The sequence below is a fragment of the Aegilops tauschii genome, chromosome 6 (genome assembly GCF_002575655.3).
Source record: "Aegilops tauschii subsp. strangulata cultivar AL8/78 chromosome 6, Aet v6.0, whole genome shotgun sequence".
NCBI lineage: Eukaryota > Viridiplantae > Streptophyta > Magnoliopsida > Poales > Poaceae > Aegilops > Aegilops tauschii.
Genome location: NC_053040.3, coordinates 346,124,570 through 346,147,036, shown reverse-complemented (window position 1 = coordinate 346,147,036; position 22,467 = coordinate 346,124,570). Strand labels below are relative to the sequence as shown.

The following is a 22,467-nucleotide window of genomic DNA, read 5'->3' as shown; positions in this document are numbered from 1 at the left end:
TACGGAGTACGTACCCCCTAGGGTTTATAGGGCTCATCTAAAAACATTTTTTTCCGTTTTATAAGTCTCAATTCTACTACTAGTAGTAGTACCATCACATGTTGGATTTCGAGGTGCGTTAGATCACCCGATGCAAGCAGTGTCAAGAGAAAACTCACCAATGCATGTAGAAGTTCATGGAAATTTAGTGGTCATTCATGCATTCGTTCTAATTAATGCCTAATTACTTGTGCAAACTAGGAGTACGGAATTAATTCGACCACTCATCGTCTACCTTGGTTGGAGAGATTTTGAAATTGAGCCATAAACTGGAAAGGAGGGAGTAGTAACTTTTGTCTCGATTACTATTTGTGGCCTTGCATAGATGCAAAACGTATTTTTTTATAGTGGCCTTGTATAAGTAAATGGAGGGAGTACTAAAGGGCATATATATTCCAAACAATATGATAATCTCTCTAACCAAGGTAGTAGGGATGAGGAGTAAACGGAGGGAGTAGTAAAAATTTCTCCTCGTCCTGCGAGCCACCGTGCGCGTGGGCGAGGGAGCGGGCGTAAGGCGTACAATACTACTACTACTAGTAAGCAAGCTTCACCTCATCCTGCGAGCCACCGCGCCCGTGGGCGGGGGAGACGGTGTACTAAGCAAGCTTCTCCTCGTTCTGTGAGTTGACGGGACACATCAAAAGTACTCCAGTGTATAGAGCCTTGCCTCTAAGGCAGGCCCCACATGGTTTGCCTCTTTTTTAACATAACGCGTCAAGTTGCAATTTGTTTGTTCACCCGTGGTAGACGATCCTCCCTCCACCAAGTGGACAACCAGTACACGGTCAAATTACCACATGGGCTTCCTTTTCACACAGAAATGAGCTCCACCGTGTACCCGCGCGGGTGTGGTTGGGAAAGAGACGGGAGTACGTGCGCCGTGCGTGCACCTCTTCTCTTCGTGCACGTCCCCCACCTACGTGGGTGTATGTGAGAGATACAAACCTAGACAAATGGCTTGTGTGGAATAACTCTCTTCGTAAGCCATTGTAAGAGTGGACAAAATGGTGAAGGAGGAGATAGGGGAGCGGCGGAGGTGTGCGATTCTTGGCCGGCGTTTGGCCTCGTTTAAATAGGAGATTAAATAGACGGCGGACGGGAGGAGCTCGGACGGCGTTGCGTTTAATGCTGGCCCGGTCATGAACGGACGTGTGTCCAGAGTGGGTTTCTCGGCTTCCACACGGGCGGGTTTCATGGAGGCGTTTGAATGGGGCAAGGAGGCGTGTTCACCCGGGCGTGCAGCGAGTGGCGCCCTCGACTTTGACGTAGGACACCGCCCCGTTCTTCCACTGACGTGTGGGCTCTTTGGGTACATGGCCTGCATGTCAGTGACCCAACGCAGGCAGCGCACAGCAGAGGAACCTTTGGTGGGCCAGGGCGGTCAGAAGCGGGCATTTCATAAACCGATGATTGTTCATTGAGTGTGACGTCATCCTTTTCATGTAGATAAGCCTACTATGTTGATAGCCCGTTCGATACGTTGTGATTCATAAAGACCGCTGCAAACATCAATGTTCTGCTTATCACAGATAAGATTGATTAATACCCGTAACAATCCATGTCCTTAACAAAGGGTGCATGCACGTATAGGTTGAGCGTGTGTCTTGCGTCGTGTGTTGTGTGCATGCAGGCGTGCGAGTGTTGCATGCGTGCAAGGGTACGTTTCAGTGTTGCATGCATGTGTGCGTACGTGCGTGTGTTCGTGAGTGCATGTGTACGTGTCAGTGTTGCACCCCTGCATGCGTGTGTGTGTTCGTTATGTGTATGTGTCAGTGTTGCACGCCTGCATGCGTGCGTGTCTTGCGTGCGTGCATGTCTACGTGCGGGGTGAGGCTACACGTCAGTCGACTGACTTTTTCATCTCTGGTCATTAGATTTTCCAGCCGTTGGATACGAAAGCAAGGGCCTGCAGTTTATCATCAAACTCCATCCCCCTGAGCCGCCAGCCACCACCGGCCAAACCGCCGGCCCCCGCCGCCCATGGCCGGCCCGCGCCGCCATGCCCGCCCCAAAACCACTCCCCACCGCCAGTCCGCCGCCGCACCGGCCATCCCTCTAGGGCCCCCCGCACCGAGCTTTTTCTCCGGCGATCCCCACCCCACCGCCCAATCAACGCCGCCCACCGCCGGCGACTGCTAACCTGAGGTCTCACGACTTCGAGTACCCACCGACCACTAATTTATTACCATTTATGTCCTTCATACATGCGCTGACGGGTGGGCCCTATGGTAATGCGCGCTGCTGAATGTGGACCGTTTGACTGGTCACTTGATCGTGTCATCAATAAATTACGGAGCTGTATGGTGAGCCAGTGACCGTATGATCACCCTAAAATGTATTTTATTAACACAGTACAGACTCAAACTACCATTTCTTTCTTTCATATACGGGCTGACAGGTGGGCCCCACGGTTACGCGCCCCGATGGTGCAACACTAGTTGCGCCATGTGCAACGTTTGACTGGTCAATTTATTGTGTCATCAATAAAATACGGAGTTGTACGGGTGAGCCAGTGACCGTATAATCATGACATGTATTTTTTTAACACGGTACAGACGCAAGGGCTCATATATACGCGCAAGCACTCACCGCTATAAGCGCACACATGCAGACCCTACCCCTATGAGCACCTTCGAGAGAGTGAGCCAGCATATGATCTTGAGATTTTACGAAGTCGCCATAGGTGCCTCGTAGTCGAGTGGAACGTCTTCTCCCACTTAACACACATTGCCGAAAAATACTGAAATTAACCCAGGATAAATGCGAGCACTGGGACTTTAACCCTAGTGGGCTCGAGAAACCACTGTCCTCCTAACCATCCAACCACATGTTGGTTAGCACAACAAAATGTATGTGGTGACCGTGATGAGCTTATTCTGAAGTCCAGTGACCATATCGTGCTTTCGCTTCAAATACAATGACCGTAAGTGTCGTCAACAAAATACGGAGCACGCGTCAAATGCAAAGTCCGTCGGTGTCATCAAGAAAATACGGAGACGTATCATGAGCTAGATACCGTATGATCACCACGAGAATGTATGGTGACCGTAATGAGCATATTCTGAATTCCAGTGACCGTACAGTGCTTTAGCTTGAAATACAGTGACCGTCACGCGTGAATGTGTCGTGGGCATGCATACTTTTAGAGGGCCGAGAGATAGTTTGTGTGCGTACGTGAAAGTGGTGTAGAAAGAGGGGATGTCCGGTGGAGACAAGGAGAGATATGCCCTTCGTTTGTCTTTCCCGTGACTAATATTTTAGGAGAATATATAAACATTCACAATGCAGAACAAATATTTTTGGATGCACCATGCAATTAACTTTCATGTATAACATTGTACTATTGTATATGCTTATTTTCTTAGTGGCCGATTGCGTGTGTGGTGTGGTGGGCACATCATTTCTAGTTGTGGTTGGTCAACATGAGGACTCACGGGTCGGTTCCATCCTGCCACATAGGTTGGATCGAGACGCGTTATATGAAGAACCATGTGGAGGACTCGGCGTACAACACGAAGATAGCTACCAGAGTCGCGGAGGACTCTATCCCCACTGGTGATAAGCCGACTATATATGATTTGTAACCCTAGGCCCCCAGTATGTTATAGAAGCTTGGGGGCTAGTTTGTCGATAGTATACACACATGCACAATGCCTGGTATTCACGTGTACTTTGTACACACCCCTATCACTAATATACAGTTCCAAGAGTAGGCTTTTTCCTCAACTGCAAGGGTCCGAACTAGGGTAAAACTTTGCCTCGTATTACCATCTAGCCTAACAGTCAGGGATATCCTACCGAATGATATGATGGAATCATATCTGCCAACTACTAAGAGAGAGGTGTGTCTGGGGGGGCAATGTGTGCGAGAGAGGCCTAAAGATAATATGCGTGCGGGAGACACGTAGGCACATATATGTGCATATAGAGGGCTAGTAGAGACCGTGCGTGTGTATATATGCATGTGAGAGAAATAGTGTTTTCCAACTGAGATTAGTGAAAAGAGTGGTACATAGTAGTCAGAAAGAGAGAGATACAGAGAGAGCATGTGCGTGAGACTCCCCGACACCCCGAGAGAGATTGTGAGCATGTGTGAAAGAGATGAAGGAAATATGCCCTAGAGGCAATAATAAAGTATTATTTATTTCCTTGTATCATGATAAATGTTTATTATTCATGCTAGAATTTTATTAACCGGAAACATAATACATGTGTGAATATATAGACAAACAGAGTGTCACTAGTATGCCTCTACTTGACTAGCTCGTTAATCAAAGATGGTTATGTTTCCTAGCCATAGACATAAGTTGTCATTTGATTAACGAGATCACCTCATTAGGAGAATGACGTGATTGACTTGACCCATTCCGTTAGCTTAGCACTCGATCGTTTAGTATGTTGCTATTGCTTTCTTCATGACTTATACATGTTCCTATGACTATGAGATTATGCAACTCCCGTTTACCGGAGGAACACTTTGTGTGCTACCAAACGTCACAACGTAAATGGGTGATTATAAAGGTGCTCTACAGGTGTCTCCAAAGGTACTTGTTGGGTTGGCGTATTTCGAGATTAGGATTTGTCACTCCAATTGTCGGAGAGGTATCTCTGGGCCCACTCGGTAATGCACATCACTATAAGCCTTGCAAGCATTGTGACTAATGAGTTAGTTGCGGGATGATGCATTACGGAACGAGTAAAGAGACTTGTCGGAAACGAGATTGAACTAGGTATGAGGATACCGACGATCGAATCTCAGGCAAGTAACATACCGATGACAAAGGGAACAATGTATGTTGTTATGCGGTCTGACCGATAAAGATCTTCGTAGAATATGTGGGAGCCAATATGGGCATCCAGGTCCCGCTATTGGTTATTGACCGGAGGCGTGTCTCGGTCATGTCTACATAGTTCTCGAACCCGTAGGGTCCGCACGCTTAACGTTACGATGATAGTTTTATTGAGTTTTGATGTACTGAAGGAGTTCGGAGTCCCAGATGAGATCGGGGATATGACGAGGAGTCTCGAAATGGTCGACACGTAAAAATCGATATATTGGACGACTATATTCGGACTTCGGAAAAGGTTCCGAGTGATTCGGGTATTTTTCGGAGTACCGGAGAGTTACGGGAATTCGTATTGGGCCTTAATGGGCCATACGGGAAAGGAGAGAAAGGCCTCAAAAGGTGGCCGCACCCCTCCCCATGGTCTGGTCCGAATTGGACTAGGGAAGGGGGGCGCACCCTTCCTTCTTTCTCCTTCCCCCTTCCCTTCTCCTACTCCCACAAGGAAAGGAGGAGTCCTACTCCCGGAGTAGGACTCCCCCCTATGGCGCGCCTCTCCCCTTGGCCGGCTGCCTCCCCCTTGCCCCTTTATATACGGGGGCAGGGGGCACCCCAGAGACACAACAATTGATCCTTGAGATCTCTTAGCCGTGTGCGGTGCCCCCCTCCACCATATTACACCTCGATAATACCGTTGCGGAGCTTAGGCGAAGCCCTGCGTCGGTGGAACATCATCATCGTCACCACGCCGTTGTGCTGACGAAACTCTCCCTCGACACTCGGCTGGATCGGAGTTCGAGGGACGTCATCGAGCTGAACGTGTGTAGAACTCGGAGGTGCCGTACGTTCGGTACTTGATCGGTCGGATCGTGAAGACGTACGACTACATCAATCGCGTTGTGATAACCCTTCCGCTGTCGGTCTACGAGGGTACGTGGACAACACTCTCCCCTCTCGTTGCTATGCATCACCATGATCTTGCGTGTGCGTAGGAAATTTTTTGAAATTACTACGTTCCCCAACAGTGGCATCCGAGCCTGGTTTTATGCGTTGATGCTATGCACGAGTAGAACACAAGTGAGTTGTGGGCGATATAAGTCATACTGCTTACCAGCATGTCATACTTTGGTTCAACGGTATTGTGAGATGAAGCGGCCCGGACCGACATTACGCGTACGCTTACGCGAGACTGGTTTCACCGTTGCGAGCACTCGTTGCTTAAAGGTGACTGGCGGGTGTCTGTCTCTCTCACTTTAGTTGAACCGAGTGTGGCTACACCCGGTCCTTGCGAAGGTTAAAACAACACCAACTTGACAAACTATCGTTGTGGTTTTGATGCGTAGGTAAGAACGGTTCTTGCTAAGCCCGTAGCAGCCACGTAAAACTTGCAACAACAAAGTAGAGGACGTCTAACTTGTTTTTGCAGGGCATGTTGTGATGTGATATGGTCAAGACATGATGTGATATAATTTGTTGTATGAGATGATCATGTTTTGTAACCGAGTTATCGGCAACTGGCAGGAGCCATATGGTTGTCGTTTTATTGTATGCAATGCAATCGCCATGTAATGCTTTACTTTATCACTAAGCGGTAGCGATAGTCGTAGAAGCATAAGATTGACGAGACGACAACGATGCTACGATGGAGATCAAGGTGTCGCGCCGGTGACGATGGTGATCATGACGGTGCTTCGGAGATGGAGATCACAAGCACGGTGCTTCGGAGATGGAGATCACAAGCACAAGATGATGATGGCCATATCATATCACTTATATTGATTGCATGTGATGTTAATCCTTTATGCATCTTATCTTGCTTTGTTTGACGGTAGCATTATAAGACGATCCTTCACTAAATTATCAAAGTATAAGTGTTCTCCCTGAGTATGCACCGTTGCGAAAGTTCTTCGTGCTGAGACACCACATGATGATCGGGTGTGATAGGCTCTACGTTCAAATACAACGAGTGCAAAACAGTTGCACACGCGGAATACTCAGGTTAAACTTGACGAGCCTAGCATTTAACAGATATGGCCTCGGAACACGGAGACCGAATGGTCGAGCGTGAATCATATAGTAGATATGATCAACATAGTGATGTTCACCATTGAAACTACTCCATCTCACGTGATGATCGGACATGGTTTAGTTGATATGGATCACGTGATCACTTAGAGGATTAGAGGGATGTCTATCTAAGTGGGAGTTCTTAAGTAATATGATTAATTGAACTTGAATTTATCATGAACTTAGTACCTGATAGTATTTTTGCTTGTCTATGTTAATTGTAGATAGATGGCCCGTGTTGTTGTTCCGTTGAATTTTAATGCGTTTCTTGAGAAAGCAAAGTTGAAAGATGATGGTAGCAATTACACGGACTGAGTCCGTAACTTGAGGATTATCCTCATTGCTGCATAGAAGAATTACGTCCTGGAAGCACCGCTGGGTGCCAGGCCTGCTGCAGGAGCAACACCAGATGTTATGAACGTCTGGCAGAGCAAAGCTGATGACTACTCGATAGTTCAGTGTGCCATGCTTTATGGCTTAGAACCGGGTCTTCAACGACGTTTTGAACGTCATGGAGCATATGAGATGTTCCAGGAGTTGAAGTTAATATTTCAAGCAAATGCCCGAATTGAGAGATATGAAGTCTCCAATAAGTTCTTCAGCTACAAGATGGAAGAGAATAGTTCTGTCAGTGAGCATATACTCAAAATGTCTGGGTATAACAATCACTTCATTCAACTGGGAGTTAATCTTCTGGATGATAGCGTTATTGACATAATTCTTCAATCACTGCCACCAAGCTACAAGAGCTTCGTGATGAACTATAATATGCAAGGGATGAGTAAGACAACTCCCGAGCTCTTCGCAATGCTAAAGGCTGCGGAGGTAGAAATCAAAAAGGAGCATCAAGTGTTGATGGTCAATAAGACCACCAGTTTCAAGAAAAAGGGTAAAGGGAAGAAGAAAGGGAACTTCAAGAAGAACAGCAAACAAGTTGCTGCTCAGGAGAAGAAACCCAAGTCTGGACCTAAGCCTGAAACTGAGTGCTTCTACTGCAAGCAAACTGGTCACTGGAAGCGGAACTGCCCAAAGTATTTGGCGGATAAGAAGGATGGCAAGGTGAACAAAGGTATATGTGATATACATGTTATTGATGTGTACCTTACTAATGCTCGCAGTAGCACCTGGGTATTTGATACTGGTTCTGTTGCTAATATTTGCAACTCGAAACAGGGGCTACGGATTAAGCGAAGATTGGCTAAGGACGAGGTGACGATGCGCGTGGGAAATGGTTCCAAAGTCGATGTGATCGCGGTCGGCACGCTACCTCTACATCTACCTTTGGGATTAGTTTTAGACCTAAATAATTGTTATTTGGTGCCAGCGTTGAGCATGAACATTATATCTGGATCTTGTTTGATGCGAGACGGTTATTCATTTAAATCAGAGAATAATGGTTGTTCTATTTATATGAGTAATATCTTTTATGGTCATGCACCCTTGAAGAGTGGTCTATTTTTGTTGAATCTCGATAGTAGTGATACACATATTCATAATATTGAAATCAAAAGATGCAGAGTTGATAATGATAGTGCAACTTATTTGTGGCACTGTCGTTTAGGTCATATCGGTGTAAAGCGCATGAAGAAACTCCATACTGATGGACTTTTGGAACCACTTGACTATGAATCACTTGGTACTTGCGAACCGTGCCTCATGGGCAAGATGACTAAAACACCGTTCTCCGGAACTATGGAGAGAGCAACAGATTTGTTGGAAATCATACATACAGATGTATGTGGTCCGATGAATGTTGAGGCTCGTGGCGGATATCGTTATTTTCTCACCTTCACAGATGATTTAAGCAGATATGGGTATATCTACTTAATGAAACATAAGTCTGGAACATTTGAAAAGTTCAAAGAATTTCAGAGTGAAGTTGAAAATCATCGTAACAAGAAAATAAAGTTTCTACGATCAGATCGTGGAGGAGAATATTTGAGTTACGAGTTTGGTCTACATTTGAAACAATGCGGAATAGTTTCGCAACTCACGCCACCCGGAACACCACAGCGTAATGGTGTGTCCGAACGTCGTAATCGCACTTTACTAGATATGGTGCGATCTATGATGTCTCTTACTGATTTACCGCTATCGTTTTGGGGTTATGCTTTAGAGACGGCTGCATTCACGTTAAATAGGGCACCATCAAAATCCGTTGAGACGACGCCTTATGAACTGTGGTTTGGCAAGAAACCAAAGTTGTCGTTTCTTAAAGTTTGGGGCTGCGATGCTTATGTGAAGAAACTACAACCTGATAAGCTCGAACCCAAATCGGAGAAATGTGTCTTCATAGGATACCCAAAGGAGACTGTTGGGTATACCTTCTATCACAGATCCGAAGGCAAAACTTTTGTTGCTAAATTCGGAAATTTTCTAGAGAAGGAGTTTCTCTCGAAAGAAGTGAGTGGGAGGAAAGTAGAACTTGATGAGGTAACTATACCTGCTCCCTTATTGGAAAGTAGTTCATCACAGAAACCAGTTTCTGAGACACCTACACCAATTAGTGAGGAAGTTAATGATGATGATCATGAAACTTCAGATCAAGTTATTACTGAACCTCGTAGATCAACCAGAGTAAGATCCGCACCAGAGTGGTACGGTAATCCTGTTCTGGAAGTTATGTTACTAGACCATGACGAACCTACGAACTATGAAGAAGCGATGGTGAGCCCAGATTCCGCAAAATGGCTTGAGGCCATGAAATCTGAGATGGGATCCATGTATGAGAACAAAGTATGGACTTTGGTTGACTTGCCCAATGATCGGCAAGCCATTGAAAATAAATGGATCTTCAAGAAGAAGACTGACGCTGATGGTAATGTTACTATCTATAAAGCTCGACTTGTTGCGAAAGGTTTTCGACAAGTTCAAGGGATTGACTACGATGAGACCTTCTCACCCGTAGCGATGCTTAAGTCTGTCCGAATCATGTTAGCAATTGCCGCATTTTATGATTATGAAATTTGGCAAATGGATGTCAAAACTGCATTCCTAAATGGATTTCTGGAAGAAGAGTAGTATATGATGCAACCAGAAGGTTTTGTAGGGAGCTAACAAAGTGTGCAAGCTCCAGCGATCCATTTATGGACTGGTGCAAGCCTCTCGGAGTTGGAATAAACGCTTTGATAGTGTGATCAAAGCATTTGGTTTTATACAGACTTTTGGAGAAGCCTGTATTTACAAGAAAGTGAGTGGGAGCTCTGTAGCATTTCTGATATTATATGTGGATGACATATTACTGATTGGAAATGATATAGAATTTCTGGATAGCATAAAGGGATACTTGAATAAGAATTTTTCAATGAAAGACCTCGGTGAAGCTGCGTATATATTGGGCATCAAGATCTATAGAGATAGATCAAGACGCTTAATTGGACTTTCACAAAGCACATACCTTGACAAAGTTTTGAAGAAGTTCAAAATGGATCAAGCAAAGAAAGGATTCTTGCCTGTGTTGCAAGGTGTGAAGTTGAGTAAGACTCAATGCCCGACCACTGCAGAAGATAGAGAGAAGATGAAAGATGTCCCCTATGCTTCAGCCATAGGCTCTATAATGTATGCAATGCTGTGTACCAGACCTGATATATGCCTTGCTATAAGTCTAGCAGGAAGGTACCAAAGTAATCCAGGAGTGGATCACTGGACAGCGGTCAAGAACATCCTGAAATACCTGAAAAGGACTAAGGATATGTTTCTCGTATATGGAGGTGACAAAGAGCTCATCGTAAATGGTTACGTTGATGCAAGCTTTGACACTGATCCGGACGATTCTAAATCGCAAACCGGATACGTATTTACATTGAACGGTGGAGCTGTCAGTTGGTGCAGTTCTAAACAAAGCGTCGTGGCGGGATCTACATGTGAAGCGGAGTACATAGCTGCTTCGGAAGCAGCAAATGAAGGAGTCTGGATGAAGGAGTTCATATCCGATCTAGGTGTCATACCTAGTGCATCGGGTCCTATGAAAATCTTTTGTGACAATACTGGTGCAATTGCCTTGGCAAAGGAATCCAGATTTCACAAGAGAACCAAGCACATCAAAAGACGCTTCAATTCCATCCGGGATTTAGTCCAAGTGGGAGACATAGAAATTTGCAAGATACATACGGATCTGAATGTTGCAGACCCGTTGACTAAGCCTCTTCCACGAGCAAAACATGATCAGCACCAAGGCTCCATGGGTGTAAGAATCATTACTGTGTAATCTAGATTATTGACTCTAGTGCAAGTGGGAGACTGAAGGAAATATGCCCTAGAGGCAATAATAAAGTATTATTTATTTCCTTGTATCATGATAAATGTTTATTATTCATGCTAGAATTGTATTAACCGGAAACATAATACATGTGTGAATATATAGACAAACAGAGTGTCACTAGTATGTCTCTACTTGACTAGCTCGTTAATCAAAGATGGTTATGTTTCCTAGCCATAGACATAAGTTGTCATTTGATTAACGAGATCACCTCATTAGGAGAATGACGTGATTGACTTGACCCATTCCGTTAGCTTAGCACTCAATCGTTTAGTATGTTGCTATTGCTTTCTTCATGACTTATACATGTTCCTATGACTATGAGATTATGCAACTCCCGTTTACCGGAGGAACACTTTGTGTGCTACCAAACGTCACAACGTAAATGGGTGATTATAAAGGTGCTCTACAGGTGTCTCCAAAGGTACTTGTTGGGTTGGCGTATTTCGAGATTAGGATTTGTCACTCCAATTGTCGGAGAGGTATCTCTGGGCCCACTCGGTAATGCACATCACTATAAGCCTTGCAAGCATTGTGACTAATGAGTTAGTTGCGGGATGATGTGTTACGGAACGAGTAAAGAGACTTGCCGGTAACGAGATTGAACTAGGTATCGAGATACCGACGATCAAATCTCGGGCAAGTAACATACCGGTGACAAAGGGAACAACGTATGTTGTTATGCGGTCTGACCGATAAAGATCTTCGTAGAATATGTGGGAGCCAATATGGGCATCCAGTCCCGGTTATTGACCGGAGACGTGTCTCGGTCATGTCTACATAGTTCTCGAACCCGTAGGGTCCGCATGCTTAACGCTACGATGACAGTTTTATTGAGTTTTGATGTACCGAAGGAGTTCGGAGTCCCAGATGAGATCGGGGATATGACGAGGAGTCTCGAAATGGTCGAGACGTAAAAATCGATATATTGGACGACTATATTCGGACTTCGGAAAAGGTTCCGAGTGATTCGGGTATTTTTCGGAGTACCGGAGAGTTACGGGAATTCGTATTGGGCCTTAATGGGCCATACGGGAAAGGAGAGAAAGGCCTCAAAAGGTGGCCGCACCCCTCCCCATGGTCTGGTCCGAATTGGACTAGGCAAGGGGGGCGCACCCTTCCTTCTTTCTCCTTCCCCCTTCCCTTCTCCTACTCCCACAAGGAAAGGAGGAGTCCTACTCCCTGTGTGAGTAGGACTCCCCCCTATGGCGCGCCTCTCCCCTTGGCCGGCTGCCTCCCCCTTGCTCCTTTATATATGGGGGCAGGGGGGCACCCCAGAGACACAACAATTGATCCTTGAGATCTCTTAGCCATGTGCGGTGCCCCCCTCCACCATATTACACCTCGATAATACCATTGCGGAGCTTAGGCGAAGCCCTGCGTCGGTGGAACATCATCATCGTCACCACGCCGTTGTGCTGACGAAACTCTCCCTCAACACTCGGCTGGATCGGAGTTCGAGGGACGTCATCGAGCTGAACGTGTGTAGAACTCGGAGGTGCCGTACGTTCGGTACTTGATCGGTCGGATCGTGAAGACGTACGACTACATCAATCGCGTTGTGATAACGCTTCCGCTGTCGGTCTACGAGGGTACGTGGACAACACTCTCCCCTCTCGTTGCTATGCATCACCATGATCTTGCGTGTGCGTAGGAATTTTTTTGAAATTACTACGTTCCCCAACAAGAGAAATGTCGATGCATATAAAGTGTGTGCACTTATGCATTAGATAGAGAGATATATAGCGCGTTTGTGAGAACGGGCCGAGGCATAGTGCATCTACGTGTAAAAGGTGGTTCTACGCATTAAATTAAAATATAAATGGCATTATTATTTTTGGATGAGATCATGAATTTTGCAAATTGCGTATGGACGAAAATCGGTCTATCAGACACCCATACTCTATTGAATTCTAGCATGTGCATGTGTTTATTTCATATTATCGATCCATAGAGTGAGAGCGGTTTGAAATACAGGCAATTGATGCTTTTGCAATTCATATATAAACATTAATTAGTGCACTCCATGTTGTTAATGTGAAGCACTTTATACATTTGTCACTTGCATGGATACATTCCAAATTGCTAGCTACGAAATAGAATACATGTCAAATTCAACATAAAGGGGGTTTCGAAGATTCGAATTCATAGGAAGTGCATTCATCTATTTGAACCCGAGATAATGGCATTTGTAAATCAGATGTAAAAGGGGGCATCAATCTTTGTTGTGCGTTTGAACATGCTATATATATTCATACGCATGTCTAACTTTTTTTTTGCAGCCAAGGAGATTATATCTGGAACCAAGCATGAACTGAGGTAAGTTGCATATTTTTTAATATATACTCGTGTACAATGTATATTCAAATGTACCCCCTCCATTCCAAAATAATCGTAGCTTTAGGATTTTCAAGAGTAAAGATTTGTGAAGTTTGACAAATCCTGAAAGTTCAATTCAAGAGAACCGAAAACCTTAATGCTTCTGCTCCCAAATATTGAACGAAGCGCCAAATAGGCCTCTGGTCACCCGAAACCACGCGAGACTAATGTTTGGTGGTAGGAAATTACGGTCCTGACTCTGGCCTATGTAGCCTATCGGCCCGATGTCCAAAGGTCTAAACCAGGGTAGGTTTGTAACTTCACCAAGACGCCAGTCTCAACCGCCTCCGAGAAGCATTCATACGCCGTGGGCGCCAAAACGCCCATGCGCTCGGCCAAAATCTACCCCGCTCACATTTGGGACACCTGAGATTACTGTCCTACCCCCAACCCGCAATATGTCCGAAATTTTAGATGGGGGCAAAGTTTGTAACATTCCCCGAATTTCAAACAAGCGCGTCCCAAACCGAAACATTGTTCCCCATTAGTTCCCCGCCTCCCTCCGTTTCCCCATTCATACTCCGTGGGCGCCAAAACGCCCTCTCCACCAGCCGTGAAACCCCAGCCTCCTCCGTCCTCCACCCCATAGCGCCCAATCCACCGCCGCCCTCCTCCATCACGCCGGAGCCGGTACCCCGACGTCGTCGTCCAACGCAACCGCAACTGCAACGCCCTCAAGGACTTAGCACCTAAAGCCGAGGTAGAGCTGCCTCCATGACGCCGACGCCGATGTGCGTCGTACCAGAACCACTCCGACCAAGCCGTCCTGCGCATCACTGCTGCCGCTCCACTGTCGCAACCGTCCACCGCACCGGAGTTGTTCCCACTACGCCGTCGTTCGCCGCCTCGGATCTGGTTCCCCGCCGCCGACAGACTACCACCACACCACACTCAACAACTTCGCCATGGGTTCGTCCAAGGCTACACCGTCCTCCACAACTTCTCGTTTCCAGCGAACCACAAGAAGATCATTGGAAAAATAGAAGGAGGACACATCACTGCTAGCAGAAAGAGGTACTCCTCTTCCCTTATTCGTGCAAACCTTACGTCTCTTCTCACACCGTATTCATCCCATGAAAGAAACTAGTTGAGCGCTTCTTACTGCATCTTCTTCGTGATACTAAATGCACAAGGTTTCCTCCCTATACTATTTCACTTTTGCTAGAGGTCAGTAGCCCGCCTGGATTTCAATTCAGGGTCAGTCGAACCGCAATTAAAAGAAGCAGCACCCGCTTAGGCGCGCGGAGCACCTAGTCCGCCTGTTCGCCGGGGAAGCGGCGCATCGGTGTCTATCATAGGGGTGTGGGCGCAGGAGCTTCTTGCGCCCGATCTGGAGGTCGGCGGGGCTTGAATGGATGGCCGGGGGGCGGTGCCAAGCACGGCGGTGCGGTGAGGTCGAGGGGAGGGCGCAGGCAGGGGACTGGGCCGGTGGTCGCTGCCGTTTCGAGGAAGACCGTCAACACTGACTGGCTGGAGGTAGATGAAGGCGATCTGCCCGTTCTTTGTACATCGGACGGTGCAGAAAAAATGGACTGACCTATTTGTTTTCAGTCGAATGTTATTTTCATAGAATCTAGTAGTAATTTAGTGTGCCATGCATGTTGTAGAGCTATCATATGTCTCCCGTCATTTATTTCTCACCGACCTGCTATCTGCTACCTTTACACTGTACTAATTGTGCACACACTTCACCCATACTCACACTATTGTTTTTTTATGCATGGGTATTTCAGACTCTGATGCAGTGTTGATGAATGCTGAAAAGAAAAGACAGAAGTCACTCCAGTGTAATTCGAAGATAAGCACTAAGCGTTTTAGCGCTCTAAAGGGTGCAGTGTCAGCAGTTGGAGACAGTAAACGTAGCTCTGCAGTTGATGATCTCAATTGCCACACACAACCATCCCAGGTGCTTGCTTTAACTTCGCGCTGTCAAATGTGGTTGCATGTTGCATATGGTGTCTAGCTTGTATTGATTCCAATTTGGTTAAATTGCATCTGCTTACTTTACACATTATACCTTTGATAATGACATGCCTTCCTATTTTTGATACATACTACATATGTCTATTAACCATGTTCGTACATCAAACTAATGCTCTTTTGTATCCCTCGTCAATCACTTATGATGAGATAGTCACCCGAGTGGGTTACTGTGAGACGCCATACTCGTTTAAAGTGTGCAGTGTCATCCTCCCCACATGATTCTCAAGAAACAGCAAGGCTAAATGAAGATAGTCAACGTAGCTCTCTAGTTGATGACCGCAATTCCCCCACACCACCATCACAGGTGCTTGCTCTAACTTCACAGTGTGATATGTGGTTGCATGTTGCATACGGTGTCTAGCTTGTAATGCTTCTAATTAGGGTAAATTGCATCTGCTTAGTTTACACATTATACCTGTGAATATGACATGCCTTCCTATTTTTGGTACACACTACATCTATGTGTTAACCTTGTTCTTACATGAAACTACCTCTCTTCTATATCCTGCATCAACCACTTACGATGAGTCACCTTTATTCGTTGCATATTGCATATTATTTCTAGCCTGTTGCCATGTATTGCTTCTAATTTGGTCAAATACATTTGTTAGGGCACCCTTTTAATTTGGCAGAGTGATATTGGTTTCATCTTTCATATGTTTTCTAGCTTGCATTGATTCTAACAAGTTCAAGCACCTTGTGCTTAGTTTACACTTTATACATCATACATGTCAATATGTCACGCCGTCCTGTTTTTCATAACTATTCCATCCTCCTATCATGCGGCTGCCTTACATGAAAGTAGTGTTCGTCAGTATCATGCATCAATGAGTTCTGAAGAGAAAATTTTATTCCTTTCTCTTGTGGGTTTGACTTGATAGGCAAAATCAAGAAAAAAGAAGGAAAAGAGTAAGGAAGGCGATGATGGTGGTCCTCTGCATCAATGTAAACGGAGCATCTGTACCGATTCTCCTTATACTGATAGTGCATTACAAGGTCCAAGTCTCCGCTCCCCTACTTCACCATCCAAGGTGCTTGCTCAAACTTGGCAGTGTGATATCTGGTTGCATGTTGCATATGGTGTCTAGCTTGTATTGCTCCTAATTAGTGTAAAGTGCATCTGCTTAGCTTACACATGATACGTGTGAATATGACACGCTTTCCTGTTTTTGGTACATACTATATCCGTCTATCACACCATGTTGTTACATGAAACTACTCTTCTTGTGTATCCTGCATCAGTCACTTATGATGTGACACCTTTAAGTTGGCAGTGTGATATTGGTTTGCATCTTGAATATGATTTCTAGCATGTATTGCTTCTAGTTTGATGAACGCCACCTACGACGAGACAGTTTTAACTTGGCAGAGTGATATTGATTGCACCTTTCATATGGTGTCTAGTTTGCAGTGCTTCTAATTTGTTGAGGTGCCTTCTGCTTAGTTACCACATCATAGGTGCGAATATGTCAAGCCGTCCATTTTTTCGTACATATTCCATCCTCGTATCATGACTTTGCCTTTCATCAGAGTAGTGTTCGTCAGTATCATGCATGAATGAGTTCTGAAGAGCGAATTATATTCCTTTTTCTTGTCGGTGTGACCTCACAATGCAAAATCAATAAAGTTGAAGGAAATTGGCAAGGCATTGGATGATGGTGGTCCTTCCGAGCAACTGAAATGGAGGTTCTCTACAGATTCTACACCGCCATCCTCCCAACAAGATTCGCAAGACAACGCAAGGCTAGACAGTCAACGTAGCTGTGTAGATGATGAGCACATCTCCCCTACTCCACCATCACAGGTGCTTGCTCTAACTTGGCACTATTATATGTGGTTGCATGTTGCGTATGATGTCTAGCTTGTATTGCTTCTAACTTTGTTGAATTGCATCTGCTTACTTTACACATAATGCATGTGAATATGACACGTGTTCCTGTTTCTAGAATATACGTGTACATGATGAGCACATCTCCCCTACTCCACCATCACAGGTGCTTGCTCTAACTTGGCACTATTATATGTGGTTGCATGTTGCGTATGATGTCTAGCTTGTATTTCTTCTAACTTTGTTGAATTGCATCTGCTTACTTTACACATAATGCCTGTGAATATGACACGTGTTCCTGTTTCTAGAACATACGTGTACATGATGAGCACATCTCCCCTACTCCACCATCACAGGTGCTTGCTCTAACTTGGCACTATTATATATGGTTGCATGTTGCGTATGATGTCTAGCTTGTATTGCTTCTAACTTTGTTGAATTGCATCTGCTTACTTTACACATAATGCCTGTGAATATGACACGTGTTCCTGTTTCTAGAACATACGTGTACATGATGAGCACATCTCCCCTACTCCACCATCACAGGTGCTTGCTCTAACTTGGCACTATTATATGTGGTTGCATGTTGCGTATGATGTCTAGCTTGTATTGCTTCTAACTTTGTTGAATTGCATCTGCTTACTTTACACATAATGTCTGTGAATATGACATGTGTTCCTGTTTCTAGAACATACGTGTACATGATGAGCACATCTCCCCTACTCCACCATCACAGGTGCTTGCTCTAACTTGGCACTATTATATGTAGTTGCATATTGTGTATGATGTCTAGCTTGTATTGCTTCTAACTTTGTTGAATTGCATCTACTTACTTTACACATAATGCCTGTGAATATGACACGTGTTCCTGTTTCTAGAACATACGTGTACATGATGAGCACATCTCCCCTACTCCACCATCACAGGTGCTTGCTATAACTTGGAACTGTTATATGTGGTTGCGTTTTCCGTATAATGTCTAGTTTTTATTGCTTCTGATTATGTTGAATTGCATCTGCGTAGCTTACAACTTATACTTGCAATGATCACTTACCCATAAGACACATTTAACTTGGGACTGTGATGTAGGTTGCATCTTGCATTGTCTTTGAGCTTGTGCTGCTTCTAATTTCTTGAAATGGCACTTACGACGAGACACTTTTTACCTGATAGAGTGATATTGGTTGCATGTTCATATGGTGCCTAGCTTTCATTTCTTCTAATTTTGTTGAAATGCCTACCGCTTACTGTTTTTTCATACATATTCCATCCTCCTATCGTACGTGTGAATATGAGACGCTGTACTTTTTTGTATATATTCCATCCTCCTATCCTGCGCTTGCCTTACATCAAAGTAGTGTCCATCTGTATCATGCATCAACCAGTTATGCAGAGCTAATTTTATTCATCTTCTTGTGGTTTTGACTTCATAAGGCAATATCAGAAAATAGGAAGGAAAAGAGTAAGTTAGGGGATGTTGGTGGTCCTCCGCATCGACGCAAATAGAGACTCTCTAGATTTGCCACTGCTACTGCTAATGAAGTTGAAGTCCCAAGTCTACATGATGAGTTCATCTCCCGTACTCCACCATCGTAGGTGCTTGCTCTAAGTTGACACTGTGATAATTGGTTTCATGTTGCATATGTTGTCTAGCCCGTATTTCTTCTACTTTGATTAAATTGCACCTGCTTAGTTTATACGTTATACATGTGCATATGACATGGCGTTCTGTGTCTAGAATACACTGCATCTATCTATCATACCATGTTCTTACATCAAAGTATTGTTGTTGTGTATCCCGCATCAGTCACTCGTGATTGGACGCTTTTAACATGGCAGTTTGATAGTGGTTGCATCTTGCATTGATTTCTACGTTGTACTGCTTCTAATTTTTCGAATTGCCACTTATGACAAGACACTTTTAACTTGGCAGAGTAATATTGGTTGCATCTTTCATATGGTGTCTAGCTTGCATTACTTCTATTTTCTTGAAAATCCTTCTACTTAGTTTACACATCGTAGCTGTGAATATGTCATGCCGTCCTGTTTTTCTTACATATTCCATCCTCATACGGTTATCTTACATCAAAGTATTGCTTGTCTGTATCATGCATCAATGAGTTCTGAAGAGCGATTTTATTCTTTTGTGTTGTGGGTACGGCTTGACATGGCAAAGTCAAAAAATAGCAAGGAAAATAATATAGTAGGGAGTGGTGTTACTCGTCGGGTGAAACGGAAAAGGATCTGCCGTCCAGATTCTACTGGTACTTATAGTGCAGTAGAAGGTCCAAGTCCACCGGCTAAATCTACAAACACAGTATCACCTGCTCCACCAGCTACAGCATCCGCTTCAACTGTACCAGCATCTAAACGAGTTACTCGTTCGTTTACTCCGGAACTGGCCAGTTCCCAAGCTGCCTTCACACCTAACACTACTTCCGAAGCACTGCTGACACAACAGGACTTGGCAAGATCAGATGAACCTCATGAGCATCAACACCAAGACGGTACCTGACCGAGTCAAGTTGCAGTTGCATGCTCCTTTATATGTACTCTCACAGTTTGATGTACACTAACACTTTCCATATTCGTTGTTGAACTAGCACCACGGCGCAAGCGGAAACAGACATCAGGGATAATGCTTGATAGATTAACAAAATCTAAAGGAGGAAGAATGGAGATCCATTTTGAGGCAGGTTTAAAAAGGCCACGTGATGCTACAGAGTCAGCCAAGTTAGTATCAGAGGCAGCCGTTGCCGTTAGGTGTCATGCATAAGACTCACATTCTTTTTTCAACAGATGAGGTTTATCCATAAGACTCACAGCCAAGACAATACCCAGTTTAACACCTTCCTTGACCATTTATCCATAAGTAATGTTATTCATCGCAATTAGTAATATTGTCTTGCTCTGTCCCATACTTTCTAGCTTCCTCCTAATAAGACTCACATTCTTTTTTCAACAGATGAGGTTCGAGTTGGATCCGAAAGATGATGCAACTAAACAAGCATGCACTCATGTTTTTCAGTCTGCTCTGCGACAGTATCGGTACCACCTTAGAAAAATCTCACTTTGAAGGCAAGGCTAACAATGAAATCGCCCAAACATCTCCAGTGGAATATATTACAGATGAAGACTGGATAGCCCTCGTTAAACACTGGTCTGATCCAAAGTATCATGTAGGCTATATGTATTTGATCAGACCACATATTGAACTTGTATTTATGTATGTGCCTTACAAGTGTATCTTCTTCTAGGCTAACTGTTTGAAGAACAAGACCAACCGTTCTAAAGTGAAATTCCAACAGACAACAGGATCTCGTAGCTATATTGCACACTGTGAGGCTCTTGTAAATAGCTGCTACTTCCTTCTTTTTTCTGTGCCATATTATTGTATCTATATTGACTTGTTCCAAATACAGAGGAAAGCCTGTGCGGACCAAAAACAACCTGAACCGAATGCAGTGCAAATCTTCAAGGATTGCCACACCAGCAAGATGAAGGGCATGAGCACACCAGTTCAAGCCGCTGCTGTAAGTCCTTACTCCTCCTGCCTTTGAACTGATTGGTACTGTGATGTGTTCATTTAACTACTTGGTTTGCAGCCAATGTCAGTTACTCTGTTCACTTTTATACACAGTTGTCTTAACGTATCATTTCACCTTACATGGTTTAAAAGAGATGAAGGATATTCTTTTGGTCTTGATCTGTAATCTAGTTGTTATGTTCACGTGCACACACAATGATAAAATAGCATGTTTGTTTTATATCTGTTTGCCCATAATATGAATGATGTTATACTATGTTCATCCTACTTTAAACCATGTCTCTTTATCCTTAGATGTCAACGAATGTGAGGAAATAGACAATACAGTAGGCATGCTACATGGACATATGTTCCAAAAGTGATTTTATTATGTAGTTGGCACTACAATACATGCTAATGTATTACAGTAGTTCACCAAAATAAGTTATGTATAAATGTGTAACCTACTTTGTTTGTTTTTGTCTCATTAGTAACTTATCTGGTACACTAATCTACAAGTTCAAAGTTTCAGGAAGCTATGGAACAAATGATTGAACAACCACAACCACCTGAAGGTGACGAGGCTACCACAGGCACAATGTCACCTCTTGATGCAGTGCGTCAGTATCTCTCCACTAATAGTGCAAAAGGCACCTTCCTGCATAATTCTGGGTTGGTTGTCAAGGTTACCTCGTCCAAATCGCCTACTGAACAAAATCTTCCTGCTAGAAAGAGTGATATATCTGTGCTCCAGACACAAGTCCAATCCCTAATGGACGTAATTTTGGAAACAAGAATAGTGGTTGACAAATGTCGTCAAGATATGAATGGTTTTGAAACCAGACTATCAGACATTCACTTCGTTGTTCAAGAGCAATGGCGGAAAAAAGGAGAAGATCGTGCTACTCCATCAGATTCTACAGCCTGAAACATTAGCACTCAGGTCAAATGATCTGTGCTTCTATACATCTGATGGTGCTTTTATCTGCAAGGACTGTAAACTTTATGCCAACAGGCCTTTTGTTGTATGGTTGGAATTTATTTTGTTGTGATACAGCATTTATGATGCTGCCAAAGGCTGCAGTAATTACGACGCTATTTTTGTATAGAGTAGGTTTATCTTAGTAATGTATTTGGCCGAAAGCTTCGTAGGAGCCCAACATGGCAACATTCGTGGGGCCCATTCCAATTGGGCTAAAAATGATTATGGGCCGAAATTTTCATGTAGCCCACTAAAAATATCTGGGCCCAAATCAGCATAAGCTTTCGTATTTTTCTGGTAGGCCTGTGCCCATAGTGGGCCTTTAACAGGCCTAAACATAATTTGGACCCTCAGTAACAATAGGCCATTTACAGGTGTAAATATCTCGAGCCCATACAAAACATGGGCCTTTAATAGACCGAAAGTGAGATTGGGCCCTGATTGTGCCAAATAATCCACTGGTCTTAGCAGGCCGAAATGGTGGCCCATTTACGATGCGGATCTTTCAGAGGCCGAAATTCGGACGGGCCGTAAATGCGCCGACCTAATACACGGGCCTTTAACAGGCCGGAAGTTCGGTCGGGCTAGATTATCGTCATTTTTATATGGGCCGTTAAT

At 44.3% G+C, this 22,467-nt stretch overlaps 1 long non-coding RNA gene across 1 annotated transcript; it reads left to right on the top strand.

The window, feature by feature from the left end:
* The first annotated feature begins 20,322 nt into the window (after nucleotides 1-20,322).
* LOC141025377 (uncharacterized) lies at nucleotides 20,323-22,175 on the top strand. The gene is made up of 4 exons (XR_012186860.1): nucleotides 20,323-20,520; nucleotides 20,599-20,680; nucleotides 20,764-20,874; nucleotides 21,400-22,175. It is a non-coding gene; the product is annotated as an uncharacterized lncRNA (long non-coding RNA).
* Nucleotides 22,176-22,467: the final 292 nt, after the last annotated feature.